The following is a 20535-nucleotide window of genomic DNA, read 5'->3' on the forward strand; positions in this document are numbered from 1 at the left end:
CCAGTATCACCATGGCTGTAGTGTTAGATGCCCTTTCGCTCTCTCCGAATTGTAGAAAATGAAGAATATATCTACCAATCAACCCATACAGATCCAGCTAATTTGTATCATTGAATGGAAAGTAAAAAAAGTAAGGAAGAAGATAAATGAAAAAGGAAGTGAGTGATGACAGCACATCATTATTATAAAGGTTATCATTCTCTGAATCCTTTCAGTGGAATTACTGTGCTAAGCATTTTCACGTGTTTTTTTCTCCTACAATCTTCAAAATAAACCTCTGGTATAGATTTTAGTTTTATTCCTAAAAAGTAACAACTATCAAGGGCCCAGGTGAGGCCAGGCTTGTTCAGTGTCAACAATCAAAGTGGTTTATTCTGTTTGGTAGGCATGGAGACAGGCAACACTGGAGACTAGGCATGCCCCTTGTCAGAAGTCCAGGCAGCAAGTGGATTCAAGATGGATCTTCAAGCAGAAACTGGGATACAGGGGTTCTGCTTTCTAAATGAGAAAAGCTGGAAAGTGTTAGAAGGTTGTCAGGGTCCCAATCAAGGGAGAGCCCACTCAGAGAGGGCTAGCCACAAAGACATCCAGAACAGTATACCAAAAACTGAGACAAGAAGCTTGGTTATGGGCTAACTGCAATTCACTATGCACATGAGACTCAGGAAATCACAAGATTAATTACAGAGCTCATCCATTATTACACTTAGTCCTCTAATATCTTAATATTATCTTGTCCTAACTTAAGTGTTTAACAACAATCCTATAAGAGAGACGTTATCATTTTATAATCATCATGATCATCACCATCACCATCATCATTGCCATCATCATCTTTACCAATAAGGCAATTGTGGTTTAGAGAAATTAGGTAACTTGCCCATGGTTACTAATAAGAAAATAGAGCCTTCACTTGAACTCACATTATCTGATTTCAGAGACAGTTGTCTTAAAAAGCCATCAGCTTATCCAAGTTAAAGTACCAGACTCATCCATTCGTTCAGTGAACAAATATTTATAGAGCACCTACTATGTGCCAGCCACAGTGACAAGTCCTACATATTAGGTGGTCAATAAATATTGGTTTGCTAAATGAATACATGAATGAATGAATGAATATTCTGTTATGTTTGTGAACTTGTAATTTAGGAGACACAAATCTGAAGCTATGACATTTTGATTAAACTGCCCTGCTGGAGGCCATTGTGTAAAATCATACCCTTGTGTGTGGAAGCAGAGTCTCCCCAGAGTGAATGGTTATGTTCTCACTGTCTATTACCTGAATATAAGGTTGGATTAGGGAATGAGGGATGGTGAAGCAGACATAAGACCAGAGGAGAAGCAGAACTCCTTTTCTTTCAGTCTCATGGCAGTTAGGTCTGGGCTTGGCAGCAGTGGTGCTCATGTTATTGAGTCCAAGCTCGTAATGCTTGCCACATGACAGGTCAATAAATTGGGAGATGAGCTGGTGGGGCAAGGAATAACAACTTGATTCAGAAAGCCAGGAGTCCAGGAAGATTGTGGGCTAATGTCCTAGAGAACCATCTTACCCAAGTCAGAATTCAGGTTTCATTTATACTGAAAGGGGGAGGGGTATGGTTGGTTGTTGCAAACTTCCTAGTGTTAGAATCCTTTGTTCTTGCAGCTGTACACATAGGCCAGGTCACGGTGTTCTTGTAAACCTCCAACAAGACAAATGCTATGCTCTGTTCTGCAACTTTTTATCTCTATATGAACAGAAAAGTGTTATAATGTTTAAGGTCAGAGCTTTGATAATGGGCTATCCTATATATTTCAGGCTATAGGTAACATTCTTAACTGGAAGAAAAAGCAATAGAATAAAAAGGTTAAAGTAAAAGAAACAAATCTAATGTGGAGTCAGATTTGGTCTTCCCTATTACACTCAGGGCACTCCAGGCATTCTGGGCAGCTATTCTTGATGCATAAAGGTAGATACTGTGAATGGGCCTGAACCTCTGAGCTCCATGATCCTTGGCACTTTGTTGTCCTGTACAACGTATCTTTAGGTCTACACTTCCATTTTGTTATTATTGAACATTCAGTAAACTGTTATTTAAGGTAACACCTAGTCTTGGCTATGTTGAAATGAGGCGATTTACAGTGAGTTCAGGAGAAAACAAGGAAGCCCCTTCTGGGCAAGAATAGAGGTTGCAATGTTTCCTTAGTTCTCAGCAGAGTGGAGAGCACCAGGTAAGGCAGTGTCATGACAATCTTATGGATGTTTAAGAGGGAATTGCTTCTAAGTACATATGAGCAGCGCTTGGGAGAACTCATATATTTAACTAGCAGACACATAGTTAGTAGTGAGGAATTATAGGATAAGAGGGTTGAGAGGAGTTAATCTCATAAGAATATAGTTTAATTTTGTGCGCACTTGCTGATGTACACTGGGCAGACACAATCCCACACCCTCTATTGCTAACTGAGCATCCATGGTATAGTGAACAGAGTTGAACCCTAGCATCCTGGGGACCCAGGCTCTCCCAAGGGAGTGGTTGGAGTTCAGTGGGCATCCATCACTTTCTCTGAAGCTAGGACTAGTGAGGTACATGTGTGTGACAAATGACCAACGGAATCCAAAATCTTATGTTTAGTTCTCATTCCTAGCCCTGACTAAAGCTCAGTCCTTCCTTCCCCACTCAACAAAGCATATAGGAGTCCAAAAAAGTGTGAAGCTCTTAAAAGGATCATCTTAATTCTTTCTAATTTATATGTAAAACATGTGCTTACCAACTATAAATAAATGTGAAACACTCAGAATGACACTGAGCAAAATTATATGTAAAACATCTTCCTGGACTATTAATCTGTGCCTACATTATCGTCACATCAATTGGTTTGGATATTCTTCCACAGGAAGAAAGGAGGAAGAGAGAGCAAGAAAACCGGCATGATGCCATAAATTCATTCTGATATTGGGGGTTGGAGAATGAAACAAATTGATGGAAGCTGTTCTGGGTATACAGTGCAGAGATGAATGTCACCGGAAGAACCCACTGGATGAAGAGCCATCATCTGTGCACCCTGGAAGTCCCCTGTGGCAGGAAGAACAGGGCATAAACATCCTCCAACTTCTGCAGAAGTTCAGGGGATGCCATTTAAGAGGTTAGTCAGTATTTTCCCTGAATGAAATGGTTCTTAGTGAGAAGTCAAGATGGAAAACAAAACAAAACAAAACAACAACAAAATTTCATCCAAATCCACATTCCTAGTTTCTGTTTAAACCAGAACTCAGGCAGCCTTATCATCCTTCACAGAGGATTCTCCTTCATGTGCTGAGTGTGAATTCAAGTGGGGGGGATGAAGAGACCCTGTGATGTGATTCAAACACTCCACTAAGATTTTCTCTTCCTTGTTTTCACTTTGTGTCTCAATATCCTTGGAAGTCAGTAGATCAATGGTACTCATACAGGGAAAAAAGTTGAAACACACAAACTTGCAGGAACTCTCTGCCAAATGAATGGTGGACCAGGGGATAAAACAGAGCCCTGCCAGAGGGTTGATCAATCTCCAGCTCTGCCTCATTTTCAGTGCTGGCCTCTAGTAAAAGGACACAGGACATTGTTTCACTTCTCCTAAGCCCATAACCCTGGGCAGACTCCCTGGGGTGGGTCATCTCAAATTGAGCTTATACCTTTTGGTAGGGTCAGGAGATTTTTCCCTAGGTAAGTGTGACTTTCACTTCTGACAAACAACTGCATCACTTCATCAGCACATAATTCTTAGGAAAAGAAACATTTGGCTGAGCTAAATTGAAACGCATAAGGCACAGACAGATTAGATTTTCCTTTAAATAAACATGGCCTTTCAAAAAGGCAAGAAAAACATTTGGAGGAAAACATGCTGGGAATGAAAATTTCAGATAAAATATCTACCCACCCTCAACAAGAACAAGAATCACTCCACAATCTTTGAATAGTTAGAATTACTCCTTTGTTAAACAAAGGAGAATGGCTTAAAGATGTTAGTTCTTATAGGCAGAGGTGTGCCTCTCTAATGCTAAATCCTGTACCACTTGGGTCTCACAGAATATTCATACTCAGCGGTTACTTAATTAAATGACTAGTATTTGGGATACTCGAAGTTTGCCCAGCCTTCCACTTCATCCTGAAGATGACAAAGAAATTCATCTCCCTAAAGTTACCAGCAGGTTCTTCACATTGAGTGGAATGGCTGTGTCATAGTCTGATCACTGATCCATTGGATTCTTAAAACATTTTAAAGCTATTTACAAGGTTTTCTTAAATGTCTCATTCATTGTCTTTCTGTTTAGACTATATGCGCTTTAGTGTCTGTCCAAATCCCACTCTTTTCCATTTTTTTTTTTAATCTCAGTGGCCCAAATTAAAAAGCCAAGATCCTTTCATGTTTCATTTCCATTGTCAATCACATTCAATTAATCATCAAGTCCAAATCATTTAAAATTTTCTTCAAATGCATATACTGGTTTAATAAATACCTGTTAAACAATCTAATATGTATCAGCCATATGTCTATACATTAGAGATAATGAGTGAAAAGGGTGATGGCATCTTGGAACTTCCTCTCAGTGGGAGAGGCAAACTGTAAACAAATAAACAAGTTAATCCACATATGGATCCCTTATGAAGATGATAAGATAAGGTATTATGACTGAGAATGACTTGCTTATCATCTCTGAGTGACATTTAATCTGAGGTCTGGATGATGTGAAGGAGCCAGCTACAAATATCTGGAGGAAGAGCAGTCTAAGCTGGAGGAACAGCAGCAGCAAAGGCCCTGGAATGATGAACAGTCAGCCTATAAAAGTGAAGGACTTTTAGCTGGAGCACAGTGGTTTCAGGGCCTAACACTATTTCTGAAAGATAAGCAGAGGAAAGAACCCAGTGAGATATGATAAAGAGTTTTAATTCATTTTAAATTCAGTGGGAAACCATTGAGGGATCTGAGAAAGATAGTAACATAAATCTAAACTATATTTTAAAAGATATGGAGAATGAATGATGTCGATGATGGTGGCTTGGGCTAGGTGATAGCTATGGAGAGAAGTTACGTATTCTCTGCCTATTAGGGAATTATGGTTGATACAGCTTGCTGGTGGCTTGGATGTGGAAAGTAAGGCAAATATATAAATCAGGGGTGAGTCTTATGTTTCTGATCCAAATAACAGGGGGCAGTTGTACCATTCACTCCCACTGCCCCATTATCATCTTTCACTTAGATCTCTGCCATAGTCTAATATCTTGTCCACCAAACTATAGGTCCTCTAAAATCTGTCATCCACATCACTGATTCACAGAGAAAACAATATGTTTCCATCATTCCATTTCTCATTTCCTTTCAATGACTCTCCATTACTTGGGAGAGATGACAAGCTTCTTTATACAATGTTCAATGATATGATAGGCAGAATTCTAAGATGGACCCTAAACTTTTATGCCCTGGTTGCATAATCCCATTCCCTTGACCTATGAATGTGACAGATGTCACTCTTATGATTAAGTCATGCTACATGCCAATGGGAAATTGCATGGGGAGTAAGCATGATTTAATCAGGGGAGACTGATTAAAGGGAGCTGGCCCTTCACTGGTCCCGAAGAAGCAAGCCATCATGAGTCTTACAGCTGGCAGGAAGTGAATTTTGCCTAACAAATGCATGTGCTTGGAAGAGGATGCTGAGACTCAGCTGGAACCCCAGACTCAGCCCCTTGATTGCAGCCTTGTGAGACTTGAGTAGATGTATCAACTAAGCCATGCCTGGATTCTTGACCCATGAAAGTTATGACAAAATACAAACAGAATACAGAGAATTAGGAAATGAATGCAAAGCCCTTTCATGTCTGACCTCTATGACTTCCAACCTTATCAGTCATCTTCACTGGCCTCAATATTTATGTTTCAACAGCACCAAGTGATTTATAGTTTCTGGACTTTACTTAGGCTTTTTACTCCCATGCTCAAAGTAATATTAGCCCTTCTTTCTAGAATTTCCTCCATCTCCCCATCACCTAATATTTAGTGAGAAACACTCATTTGGGAAGGATCAGCTCACTGTTCATCATTATCCGTTAATTCATTCTCTTAATACATATTTATTGGCATCTACTTTACACTAGTCAGAGAATATAGAGTGATAAACAGAAATCTCTGCCCTCATTTCCTTTAAATTCCCGTGGGACAGAGATCTTTACACAAATAAACAATCAAATGAATATGTAAGTTCCAACTAGGATAAAATCTATGATGTAAAGGAAGATCAGATAAAAGTATAACAATTGCTTCTTTTCGTCCACCTGACCTGTCCCTCTGTTTTGCATCTGCTCTCCATAGATTGTAAATACACTGAAGATAGGGATGGTATTTTACTCCTCTCTATATCTCAAGTACCTGGACCATGTGCCTAGCACTTTGCATATGCACAATAATTTTGCTGAATAAATGAACATAGGATCTGTCAGTTCCTTTTGGTCGCGTAAATACCAAAGCAAAACATTACAAAACCAAAGAAAAATTAAGAAACCCAGATCCACCTTGTCCCTAAATCAAAAAGGGCCTAGCTTAGGGATTTAACATCCAATAGAGTAGGACCTTAATTAGCTAGCTGCTCCTAGTATATTTCTCAGCATCTCTGATTACTTGTTTTAACTTGACCCAGCAGCATCCTTGATCTCCCAAATGAGCCATCAATCTGTTTTACTTGACTTCTAATCATAATCCCTGGTGCTCTTCTAGTTTCCTGTTAGTTTATTTCAGTCCTCATGGGTTTGCTTGTCACATAGTCCCATGTCAGCTTGTAATTTATCTAACACAGATTCCTATTAAACAGATACTTATAAATTTTGAGGTCTTCCAGGAAATTTGAGCACCCTTTTTAAGTTGAGGTACTTTACTTCCTACCTTTTCACTCTTTGCAGGAGCCACGTACACAATTCTCCAACTTCCTTTGCAGCTAAGGTCCACTCATATCTGTCAATCAAGCTCAAGGGATGGACTGTGAATTGGAAGATAGGAATTTAAAGAAGTAGGCCCCATGTGGAATCCTTTTAAGAAATGGTAGTGGCAGATACATCCAGTTTCCAGGGGCAGTGGTGGCTAAGGTTCCAGCAGAAGCCTCCAGGGCTGGCTTCCATGGTATCTGTACCATGGCAGAGATACCAGGTTGCCTCCATGGGGCCAGTTCTGTGGTTTGGCTTTGGACATCCTCCTGGGCTGCATAGCCTGAAGACTCTGTGAGCTAGCCAATAGTCTTTAATATATGTCTTAAACTATAGAAGCTAGTTTATATTTGTTACAACTAATAACCTTACCTGTTACACCTCTAATTACCACTCCCTCCCCAACAGCTTGGCATTCACCTGAAGGAACAGACATTCCAAATGATGGTCTTGGTCTCTTCTGCCATCATTATCTACCTGGCCATTGCCCTTATTCCTGCCACACACACACACACACACACACACACACACACACGCACATGCACACGCACACGCACACACACAGAAAGTAGAAGCCTGAGTATGGGTGAAGGTCCAAAGAATACTAGTGTTTAGCAAGTCCCCTGGGTTTTGAGGTGTTCCACTGATCTTGTCCTTGTCTCAGTGGATCTCTCTGAGCCCCTGACTTGATTAGTCTCAATACTTTTTCCTCCACCAATTAATATTCTCTCCCTAGATGCTTGCTGGTGGAATAGTATTATTCTATAAATCTCTAAAGTGGAGAGCTAAGGGGACAGACTTGGGTAAATCTTTCACTTGAGGAGTAGTGCAAGACTTGCTTATTCCCATGCATCTCCCAGAAAGAAAACTCACTATGGTGGCCTCATTAGCAACTGCTATACAGATCAGCTATCAAGGAAACTACATCATTTTTGATACTTAAAGCCAGAGCTTAATCAAAAATGGAAACAGAAAAGAAGTTCTCAAACAAACATCCCAGTTTTTTCCCACACCACAATCTCAGCAGGCCCATTATACTGGTAGGTCATCTTACTCATGCAATTATGCATGCAATGAATGGGGGCAGAAAGCAGGGTGGAATCAGGGTGGGGTGGGGTCCATTAATGCAGCAGTTCACAATTTCAAAAGAGAGATGTGCCTGTCATCAGCAGTAGTGATGGAATGAACACCATCGGATATGGAGATACATGTAGAGATGGAAATCCAAGGCTGCTCTGAGCATCCCTACAAGTACCAGGATGCAGTTACCTAGGCAGCCACCTGCTATATTAAGTAAACTTCTCAGTGTTTCCATATATGTATTTTTTATCACCTGCCTTTGAATTTTGTTCAACAAAATGTAAATTAATTCAAGGTTCCAAGTGTACTGATGAACCATGCTATTTAGCTTGATTTAGTTATGATACCAGTTTCTCTCTCCGGTCCCCTTACCAAGGCACTTTCATGACCAAGGGAAATGGTGGAGTGTGGGAGGGGCTCACTCATGGAGTGGACCTAACCTAGTATTGATTCTGCTACTTCCTGATTCTTAGTCTTGGGACAAGTCACTCCCTAAGCCTGAAGACATTTCTTGTAAAGAAGGAAACTCAGCATAAGTAATGTGAGAATGTCCCTGGCATATCCACATTTGTCATGGGCTGTCAATTATATTTTGCAGAATCTGTTGTTGTAGAGTCTGTGGCCAGCCTTATTCTAAAGCACAGAATCCTAGAAGCCAACTGCAGGAGGAAGAGAAAGCATTAGGAATATATTAGCTGAATAACTTCCTTCCTCACCTTTCTCTTCAGCTATGGCAGACAAGATACTGTCAGCATCTGGGTCCCCACATAAACAGCTGTCTACATGAAACAAGGCAGGAGGCCCATATTAAGTAATGAGGATACAATACATTAATTATACCTTGGTAAGTAACTATCATATAAAATATGACCATTATATGATTGTTATTACTTTTACTACATTATTCATGCTGACATAAATATAACAACCCACTAGTCATCAGTGTCATACTGCTTTTATAGAGAAGGAAAATGGAGCTCAAAGCATTTAATGGCCTAATGGCCAAACCTCTAAAACACCAAAATAATCGTTGGCAATGCATGAAAAGAGGCCAGCAAGTTTGCCAAAAGGACAGCTTAATGACTGAGCTACATTGTAATTTTGACTTCTCATTTCTCAGATGCCTTCCTAGACTATCAGCCCTATAACTGGGGATAACAAGTTGCAACATATGGCGGGGAATGAATAGAAGGGCACCTGACAGGTTACCCTAACCTAGACTATCAAACATGGTGTTTTAGTTCTACCATTGGCGCTTCATTTGTTTGATTCTTAAAGATAAAGTTTTAGATCTATACCAGCTTCATACATAACAAAATTTTGATGTGTTAACTCATATCATTTAAGAAGCATTGTAGCAACTTATATCCTGTATGAAGTGGGCAAAGTTTTAGCTCAATATAAAATTAGGAAAATAAAATCCAGAGACACTTTCCCAAGGACAAACTTGGCATCAATATAATTTACTGAATTAAAATTCTTGTTCTTTTTGTATATTATGCTACCTCTTATTAGTTCAAAGTACCCATAAGAAAATGGGTCTGGAAAGAGGAAAGAGAAATAAGAATATACTGGTAGAATATGTGTAAGAAAAATATGTTTTTAACTCCATAATTCTCAGACTCTTTTTAGACCTACTAAGCTGGATGGGCTTATCACTTGATCTACTCCTCAGCTTCTTTCTCATACAAGTCTGAAACAGGCAAGGCAAGATAAAAAAACAAATAAGTAAACTTTTTGAAATTATCAGAAAGAGATTAAAATTTACCCCTTATAAGCATTTAGAATATGTAAATAAAGGTATGTGAAAATATCTCAATGGGACTGAACTTTAGACTTCTGTAGATGGCTATTTTAATCATACGTCAGTATGAAAGTGGGTCATTCACTCATCAGAACATATTCATTGAGGGCATTCTGGGAAGAGTAGATGCTGGGATTATTATTTTCAGACTTGTGTTAATGTGTTTGGGTCTTTGTGCCTCCTTTGACAGCAATGACAATAACCATTATTTTGTCATTACTGTCTATCTTTGCTAAATTTTCAATTGCCATGAGAAATTCAAAGGTCAAAGTAAGATATTTTAAAGTCTCCACCAGAATCCTCTCACTAGATGCCAAGTAGGACAAACTTCATGCTGGGAGCCCAGCTACTCTCAGGAATCCTATGAAGATCATATAAAATGTTGCATGTGAAATACTTTGAAGTAAAGGATTATATGTGTGTAAAGTATTGCTATTATCAGATGTACTTTTCTAAGTTAATAACATAATGGGAAATGACTTAAGAGCTGATCCTGAAACCATGCTCACTTTTTTTTCAGGAAAATCCATTGTTGTTTTATTTCAGTCTCAAAGATTCACAGGTAGCTTTATTATTTTATATTTTACTTTATACTCACCATTTAAAGCAGTACTAATGTTGTTAATGATTCTTATTTAATCCATTATTATGGAAAAACTTTAGGATATGTAAAAGTAGAACAGTATCACAAACCTTCATGAACCCGTGAAACAACATGAGGCCAAGTTTGTTTTTACTCCTACCCCATTTCCTCCAATGAACATAGTGGATTTTTAAAGCAAACACTTTAAACATCCTACCAGTTCATCCTTAAATATTTCAATATATGTCTGCAAAATATAAGGAGTCCTTCACCATGTGTTTATTTTTAACACAACCACAATAGATGACCACATTTAAAAGAAGCCTTCAGGAAACAGTTTCCTATTAGGGAAGAATATTTTGCCCTGTGTCTTACTTGAGAAAATTCTGTGACTCTCCAGTGCCCTCAGGATGAAATCTCAACCCCGAGATCATCTTCTAATCAAAACCTTCCCACTGTCCCCTACTCCCATTGTCTGGGCATATTAGTTTTCACTATTCAATCCATCCTATGCCAGGCCTTTGGTCACCCTTCCATCTTGACCCTACCCATTTTTCAAGGACTTGTCTAATCCAACCTCTTGATTTCTATACATTGTTGCAGCCTCTAGTGATTCTTTTTTTCTTTAAACCCATGATGCATTTACTATACTATTAGAGGTGGTATTACGGGGATTAAAAACATGTGCTCTGGTGTCTGACAAAGCTGGGTCTGGAAATTTCTCCATGACTTACTAGCTAAATGTCCTTGGGAAAGCCCTCCCTAATCCTCATGTACTCAGGTGCTAATAGGAACAGGAACAATATTGTAGTTAAGGAGATTAAGTATAAAAATATTATATGTATATATATATAGAACACACATTCACATATATGTATAAACCATATGCATACTCACACACACATATACATAACACACACTCACATAAATATATACATTGTTTACCAGATAGAACAATCAAGGTAGTATTATTACTGATATTGTTACCATCTGTATTCAGTATCATATTCTACCTGACTCGTGTACTGTTGGTTATCTTTCTTTATGTTTACTTCTTGAGGTCAGAGCCAACTTTGGCTTCACAGAGGAGATTCTCAAAGATATTTCTGGAAGACAGCCAGACCATGTGCAGAAAGATGAAGAGGAGCCAGGGTTCCGCCTCCTCCCTGAACCCCTCCAGGATGTTGTGAATAGAAGAACCTCTCCCCTTCTCCTCAGGCTCCCTGCCAGGCTTGCTCTGTGTGTGTGTGTGTGGTACAGGGCACTTTGAAGTGAATCTGCAGATTTCTCCAAAAAGCAAAAAGCTTTTATGCAGAAAAACAGGAAAAACAGTCATTTCTAACTGAAGTGAGTTTGCAGGCAGCTGATCCTACCACAGAGCTGGCTGTCTTTATTCTGGAAATGTCATCTTTCTTTAATCTGTAAATATCATGCTATAGAGAACACCTTAGCACTGGCTTTCAGAGGAGACAGAGCCAATGTTGTATGGCAGTTTACTGTCAACCAAAGGACAATGCTTCTTTCTTGGATTTAATAAAATGGGAAGGGGGGTGGGCAAGCTGCTCTAGAGAAAGGACATGCAATACCCGTCCTTCCATCACTTTGTGGCTTCTTTAATAAAATGATGAAAGAGCGTCTTTGTCCTCCAAACACCAATGTTACTTGGGCACATTCACTTTTTCACTTTCAAATGTGTGAATACTTGGAATATGGCTGTGGCCTCCTTTTTAAACATGCACCCATAGTTTCTGTAAAGAACTATGTAGGGTCCTTTTACCTTGCAGTATCTCCCTAATCCAGGCCAAATCCTCCATTTCACCTTTTCATAGTCTAACACTCCACTAAGTAAAGATGTAGCTCAGTTAACCAACACATTTTAGAAAATAAAAATGTAAAGATTATCTTTCTTACTGTGAAGCATTCCTTGCTGTGAATTACGTAGTCTGATTTCTCTGCATTTGCTACCTGGCTGAGAACAGAAAATGACAATTTCATTGTGAAGGGGGAAGTAATTTTTGGCATATGGATCAATTCTATTAAGGCCTGGTCTGAGAAGGGGGTTTATATGATAGAATTTGTGAAGCTAAAATGTAGTACTAAAGACTGATGGTGGGTATGGGGGAGGGGGAATTTGGGAGGAAATGAAAAGCACAGGAGATGATAAGAAGGAATCAGAAAGAAGTGGCAAGTATGGAGGATAAGCTTCTTCCTTTTGGAAATTGTGCTTGTGGTGCACATACACAAGCAGTTAAGGGCTGGTGTAGACAGCAGGGTCTGGATGTGAATGACTTGTGAACTAATCCCCACCGCCCTGCCCTACACACCAGCTCTGTGACTCTGGGCAATTTACTTAGTTTCCCTAAGCTTCAGTCTCCTTATCTGTAAAGTGAGAATGAAAGAGCATTCACAGGTCATGGAACTGTGTTGAGGATTACGGGAAATAATGCATGTTAGACATTTATCACAGTGTCTGGCACATGTTACATAACCTCTAAATGCTCAATAAATATAATTTTCTTAAAAGTAGGGAAATAGTCTTCTGATTTATAAACTTCTGATTTATAAACTATTCCTCATATATGATTTTGTTGTCTAATATTCTCTTCTAAGAGTCAATGTTAAAAAATCTATGCTTAATCAAAACTTTGCACTTATCTGATTAATTTCCCTAAACTAATACTTAAAGGGACACTCAGTACTTTATAGAAACTGTTCTAGTGTTCTTCCTCTCCCCTCCCCCAACATCTCTCTCTCTCTCTCTATATATATATATATATATGTACATATATACATATTACATATATCCACACATTTAATCTTCACCATAGCCTATTGTCCAGATGAGGATGACAAGGCACAGAGAGAAATTAAGTAACTTGTCCACAGAACCTCAGCTACGGTGGTAGAAGAAGTGTTTGACCAAGGGTGGTGTGATTCTAGAGCCTATATTCTTAACAGTATAAAGCCTGGAAAGATGAGGTGAATTGTTAAAGACCATGTAGCAAGTGAGAAGCAGGACTGGAACCCAATTCAGTTTTCTTTATTTCTTCCCAAATAGGATTCTTTCCTTACTAGCTTCATCTTTCCTCAACTAAGGCTGCACAGATTCACTGACTGGGAAGGACTAGACTAGCTACTCAGAGGCCTGGGCTACAGCCCAGCATTACCAGTTAATACCCTTGTTACTTAGGGTAGGAGCTAAGTAGAAATTTAGTACCTTGAGTTTTAGTTGTATCATATGTTACTTGACTTTGGTCTATAGAACAATATTTTGATTTACTGCAAAGGTCAAATGAAAGAGTTGGTGGAATATTACTTTGAAAACTGGAAAGCACTAAATAGCAATAAGATATTAGTCTAATTATTACCAACATTAGTATCCTTTCTTTGAATATATATTCTGCCAATAGTCTATAGTCACAAATCTGATTGATAATAATAATTATCTGAAAATTTTTTTAACTAACAAGTCTCAGATCTCAACCTTTGAATATCTGATCCAATTGGTCTGGGATGGGCTTATGGAATTTTTAAACCTCTCAGGTATTTCAGTTAAACAGGTTTACCAATCCCCATTCTATGCCATAAAGTATCACCCTGGATCATGGTGAGTATCTTGAGTATTTCTTGAGTAATCTTGAGTATTTCCCATCTATATTTTATCAAGCCTTATCTTCTGTAAAACCTATTTTCTTAACAAAAGTTATGTATATTTTTAATGTTTTCCTTGTAAGACTTGCAGAACACAGATCAAGACCGGGTAGAACAGGTTATTGAGTTGTATGTGTTGACTCCATTGAAAACTGTTGTAAGAAGATCTGCTGAAAACTTGTGTAAAACAGTTTTTAAAAGAGACAGAGTTCAAGTTGCAAAGAGAAGTCTTTATTGACCTTGAGAAATTACCTCCTTGAATGGTACCCCCAAGGCATGGGTATAGATTAAATGACCTTTTAAGGTAATGACCCTTTAGAAAGGTTAGTCTTGATTCAAAGGCCAAATCTAGACAAGTAAATCATTTTGGAGAGAATAAAATAGCTGAATCCAGCCAGTAAACTGAATATTAATGAACTATCCTTTAAATGAGGTAGTATTCTTAGTGTTTTCTTAGGGGTTTAAAATGTGATCTAGTGCTTTACTGAGATGAAGCATCATGGACCACAGACTCTGCAACCAAACCTGGGACAGAATCACAGCATCATGATTTAACAGTTGTATAGACATCCAAAAAGTTCCTACTTTCTCTCAGTCTATGTTTTCTCATCTGTGCAACTGAAAGAAGACAGGATTATATGAGGTAACAATACATGAAAAGTACACGTGGTGGCACATGTGAGCATGAGATAAATGGCAGCTACTATTATTTTTAGACATAACTAATCCACCCAGAGCTGTCTGTTTTCTCCATTACCCCTGATGGTTGAAAGAAATTAATGCAGTTGCTGAGGGAGTGGAGAAGTGCATAAAGCACTAGGCAGGCTGACTTAACATGTGTTTCTGAAAATCTCCTGAGTTCTTTGTGAATATCCATTATCTATCTGTTTAAAAACAAGGTGCACAACACTTCTTGTAGCATTTTGGCTGTTTGTTTTAGAATGAGACATTGATAAATTGGAGAGGACCCCAAAATGATAAAAGGATTAAAGGATATGACCTACAGAGAAAGATTATTCAAAGTGCTTTATACATCCAGCCTAGATCAATGATGACAGTGGTTAGGGGATATGATAACTGAATATAAATCTAGGTATAGGTAAGGAATAAGGACAGGAATTATTTCAGGTGATCAGAGTGTGGGCAAATTAGGATTGATGGCCTTAAACCAGAAAAACAAGCACTTGTGTGAAGTATTCTTAGAAGAAACAAGTTCAGAGAGAGGTCAGTTAACACCTTGATTATTTCATCTGAGAGGTGATTTTATGCAGCTCTTTAAATGGTACCTCCATAGGCTGATTCATCCGTAGAGTCAAACCTGAGGAATGAGAAAGGAAAGTGTGTCTTGGCTGCCTGTGGTTTTTTGGGTCTAAGCCTTTAGGCAATGTACAAATCTCCAATGTGGAGGACATACATCCATTTCTTCTCCATTTTTTTTCTCCTTCCTCTAGTGCAATAAATAGATTAGTCACCTCCAAAATGATACGTCCTTTTCCTAAATCCCAGAACCCATGAATGTGACCTTAATTGGAAAAAGGGTATTTGTCTGTATAATTAAGGATCTTGAGATGAGGAGATTATCCTGGATTAGCTGGATGTGCCTTAAAAACAGTAAGAGGTGCCCTTATGAGATACAGAAAAGAAGACACAGAGACATAGGAAGAGGAGGAAGCAATGTGACCAGGGTGATAGAGATAAGAGTGAAGTAGCCAAGGAAGCTAAGGGTTTCTGGGAACAACCAGAACCTGGGAGAGACAGGGAAGGCTCCTCCTCTAGAAACTTCAGGGGGAGCATGGCCCTGCTAATACCTTGATTTCAGACTTCTGGCCTCCAGAACAATAAAATGATTAATTTATGTTGTTTTGAGCCACTAAGCTCATGAGAATTTGTTATGGAAGCCCTAACAATATAGAACTCCCATGAATTCTCAACATCAACCGCCAAAAAAAGCTGATAGTTAATGCATGGAAAAGAGTCTTCTATGGTTCCTTGTGGTTCAAATATTAGGATTCAGTGAGGTATGCCTTTAAGTTACTAGTTCATTATGGGAGATGGAGGTAGAAAAATTGGGAGGCAGGATGGAGATCAGAAATACTAACCTAGTCTAGGGCTGGCCATGAAAGCTCAGTAGAGCAGCAATCACAGTGTCCAGAATTAAAGTTGTGGTCTGAATGTTAAGAACATACTCAAGATATGCTTAGGTGGAAGGACAAGTAATAAAGCTGACTGAGCATTTAGTAGGTGTTGGGCTCTGTGTTAGGTGCTTTGCATAAATTTTAAGAGTAAAATCTATCATTTTTTAAACAGTTTATGCTAGCTACTCTACATGTATGTTCCCACAGTATAATTAATGCCATTAGTATTATCCCCATTTGCAAGTGAGTTGTAGATAAGTCATTTGCCCAAGATTCTACAACAAAGTGAAAGATCTCAGATTTGAACCAGATCTGTCTGATTCCACAGCATATGATATTCTAAGGTTAATGGGTAGTAAGAGTTGGAAGTGGAATTCACCCATATTCCCACCATTTGCAAAAGCTGTGCTTTTCCCTCAACAACTTCATTTCAAATTACAAAATGGTGGTGGGAGAGGACAGAAATGCCATGCTGGATGATATAAATTTATATACTCTAATCAAGGCTAGAATGCTGCCTGGAGAAGGAAATAAGAAGCTCTGAACTAGAAATGGGAGCTACAGGTGTAAGAAGAACACTCAGGTGTGGACACTGAAGAAAGTACCCTACTGATGGATCTCTGAACACACAGAGGCAGAGTTAGAGAAACTCTTAGAGGTCGCTGAGTTCGGGACCTTTGGTTCCCAGGTGCACTACTGTCTCCAACACACGGTGAGACTTTTCAGATAACCAATTCTCACTTATGTAGCCTTTGAGAATTATATCCTTCATCATGAATCTCTTTTGCCCTAGGATGATGCTAAGCCAACACCTGCCATGCCACCGACGACCACGCAGAGTGTTTTTAGGATTGTCCCAGAATGAAATCTAACTAGCAAAGTAAATCTACTGACACTAGAAAGAAGAGGCACAGAATTTGCACAGAAGAGGCACAGAATATGTTCATGATTGTCTGTTATTTCATTTTCACTTTTGGACAAAGAGCAATAAAAGTGTACAGTGTAGACTCCTTTGAATTAAAATTATAGGCTATGTGACTGTACAAATGACAGTTACAAAATGAGTGAATTCCTCCAATCAATGCTTTGGTGGCTCAAAGAAGGGCTGGTGCGGTCAGTGCCATTAGATCATCAGATTCAATCTTGGCTCTGTCATCATATACCTACTGTGTGACTTTAGATAAGTTAATCAGCTTTTTTGTTTCTAAAATTTTATATCTGCTAAATATAAGTTTTTGAAAAATCATCTGATCTATGGAAATGTTGGGAAGATTGAGAAATTGTACATAGTGAAAATAGCACCACACCCTGCAGATGTCAGCTGCAGGAATGATGATGGTAATAGAAGGATTTGTTGTACCAGGAATGTCACACCTGTGAAGCCTGGCTCATTCCACCATTACTGTAGAGCCTGCTTCCAAGACTCACTATCACAAATCACAAACCCCTGACCTCACATTTTTTCTAAAAGTCTGTCATTGAGACATTTAAATACCATTTTGGACTCATCTCCACAGAGGATTCTATTCTGGATCCATCATCAGAGGACCAAAAACATCAAATTATTTTCAGATAATGATAAAGGGGTTATAAACATATTTATAAGCTTCGCTCCCTGTGATCAACAGTTTGGCTGCTCATGAATCCTGGGGGAGAAATCTGTGTCCAGGAGGTGCAATGATCTAGGGGTGAAAGTCCTGTTTTTGCATAATTCTCAAGGTCTCTGACCTACAAAGGGAGTGGGCTGCAGTACAGGAACCCCTCAGAAGTACTGCGTCAGGTTTGAGAGGGACCTCGAGGCTCATCTGGTCCTGATACCCATAGAGCATTCCTCTCGCGAGACTATCCGGCCTGCATGTGAAAATCTCAGGGTGGAGAAAGGCAAGGTAGGGCATAGCACAGTTCAGATAGAGACTTAAAGTGACACAAATGTCATCCTCTCACAAGGCAGCACACAGATTCTGGCTGTTGGCCTTTCTTGTCTTCACACATTTGAAGCCATCCGTTCATGTCTCTCTTGGGGCTTCCTTTCTTCAGATTGTAATTTCCTGGATCTTTCTTTGGGTTCTCACAATAAAAGCTGTTCAGGTTTCCTGGAATCTTGGGCTCCCTGATCTGAACTTGTTGCAGTTAGTGCTTTGAGTGTGGCATGAAGGAGTGAGCTCCATACATCCAGCGTCATTCAAACCAGGGTGCATTACCTGCCTTTCTAGATATCCCACTTCTATTAATGCACACATATTCACAAATTTTGAAATTTGAATTTTACAGTTTCAGAATTTATTATTTGTTCATATTCTAGTAACAATTATTTCACATTTTGTCTCATTCATCTTCCACATATAGCTCTCAACTGGTATTCTTACAAACTCAAAAGCGAACTTTGTTTGGTCCAATCTTATAGTACTGCTTGTCTCTGTGTTGGTGTCTTTTTTTAAAAATAAATTTATTTATTTTATTTATTTATTTTGGCCACATTGGGTCTTCGTTTCTGCGTGGGGACTTTCTCTAGTTGCAGCAAGTGGGGGCTACTCTTGGTTGCTGTGCTCAGGCTTCTCATTGCAGTGGCTTCTCTCGTTGTGAAGCATGGACTGTAGGCACACAGGCTTCAGTAGTTGTGGCACGCGGGCTCTAGAGCACAGGCTCAGTAGTTTTGGTGCATGGGCTTAGTTGCTCCGCGGCATGTGGGATCTTTCCAGACCAGGGCTCGAACCTGTGTTCCTTGCATGCATTGGCAGGCAGATTCTTAACCACTGCACCAGCAGGGAAGCCTTGTATTGATGACTTACAATAAGATCCATTAAGAGATTCTAAGCTTTTTGAGTTGAGATGATCAGATCAGGTTCAGAAATACTTATAGAACATGAATCATGCATGTCTTAGACACATTCATACAGATGACCTTATATTCCCCTCACAATAAAAAAGAAATCTAGGCCTCAGTCATGTTAAATGTCTTACATCATTGTGAGCAAGACGTCAAGACAGAAGCTGGAGGCACATCTTCTGCTCTAATCTCTGTGCTTTTCTTCATTTATTTTAAATTTATTTTAATTTGAAATGTTTCAAACAAGAATTACAGAATAACATAATACATATGTGTGCTCTAAAACACCAGATTCATCAAATTATGGAGTATATTACCAAATTTGCCATAAAATATCTGGGGCTGTTAACTTTGAAGGCAAACATATTGTTACACTTAATTTCAATAATTGTTACTGATTTATCAAGACTTTCTATTTCTTCTTTTCATTAAGATATACATATTTTTTGATGTGACCATTTTTAAGTCTTTATTAAATTTGTTAACAATATTGCTTCTATTTTATGTTTTGTTTTTTTGGCTGTGAGACATGTGGGATCCTAGCTCCCCTACCAGGGATCAAATCCACACCCTCTGCATTGGAAGGCAAAGTCTGAACCACTGGACCACCAGGGAAATCCTTCTATTTCTTTTTCAGTCAATTTGGCTTATTTGTGTGTTTTCAGAAAATATTCATTGCATTAAGGTTTTTAAATTCAGGTGCATGTTTTTTATAATATTCTCTTAATATTTTAAGATTTTCTGTATTCTATGCAATTATGTCCTATTTATTTATATCTGTAAATTGTATGTGTATCTCTGTGTTCCTTTTCTCCCACTTTATCATTCTTTTTCTTTAAATGTCTTTACTGGAGTATAATTGCTTTACAATGTTGTGTTAGTTTCTGCTTTATAACAAAGTGAATGCATCATACATATACATATGTCCCCATATCTCTTCCCTCTTGTGTCTCCCTCCCTCCACCCTCCCCATCCCACCCCTCTAGGTGGTCACAAAGCATCGAGTTGATCTCCCTGTGCTATGCGGCTGCTTCCCACTAGCTATCTATTTTATGTTTGGTAGTGTATATATGTCCATGCCACTCTCTCACTTTGTCCCAGCTTACACTTCCCCCTCCCTGTATCCTCAAGTCCATTGTCTACTAGGTCTGTGTCTTTATTCCCATCTTGCCCCTAGGGTCTTCATGACCATTTTTTTGTTTGTTTGTTTGTTTTTAGATTCCATATATATGTGTTAGCATACAGTATTTGTTTTTCTCTTTCTGACTTACTTCACTCTGTACGACAGACTCTAGGTCCATCCACCTCACTACAAATAACTCAATTTCATTTCTTTTTATGGCTGAGTAATATTCCATTGTATATATGTGCCACATCTTCTTTATCCATTCATCTGTTGATGGACACTTAGGTTGCTTCCATGTCCTGGCTATAGTAAATAGAGCTGCAATGAACATTTTGGTACATGACTCTTTTTGAAATATGGTTTTCTCAGGGTATATGCCCAGTAGTGGGATCGC

This window comes from Physeter macrocephalus, chromosome 19 (genome assembly GCF_002837175.3).
Source record: "Physeter macrocephalus isolate SW-GA chromosome 19, ASM283717v5, whole genome shotgun sequence".
NCBI lineage: Eukaryota > Metazoa > Chordata > Mammalia > Artiodactyla > Physeteridae > Physeter > Physeter macrocephalus.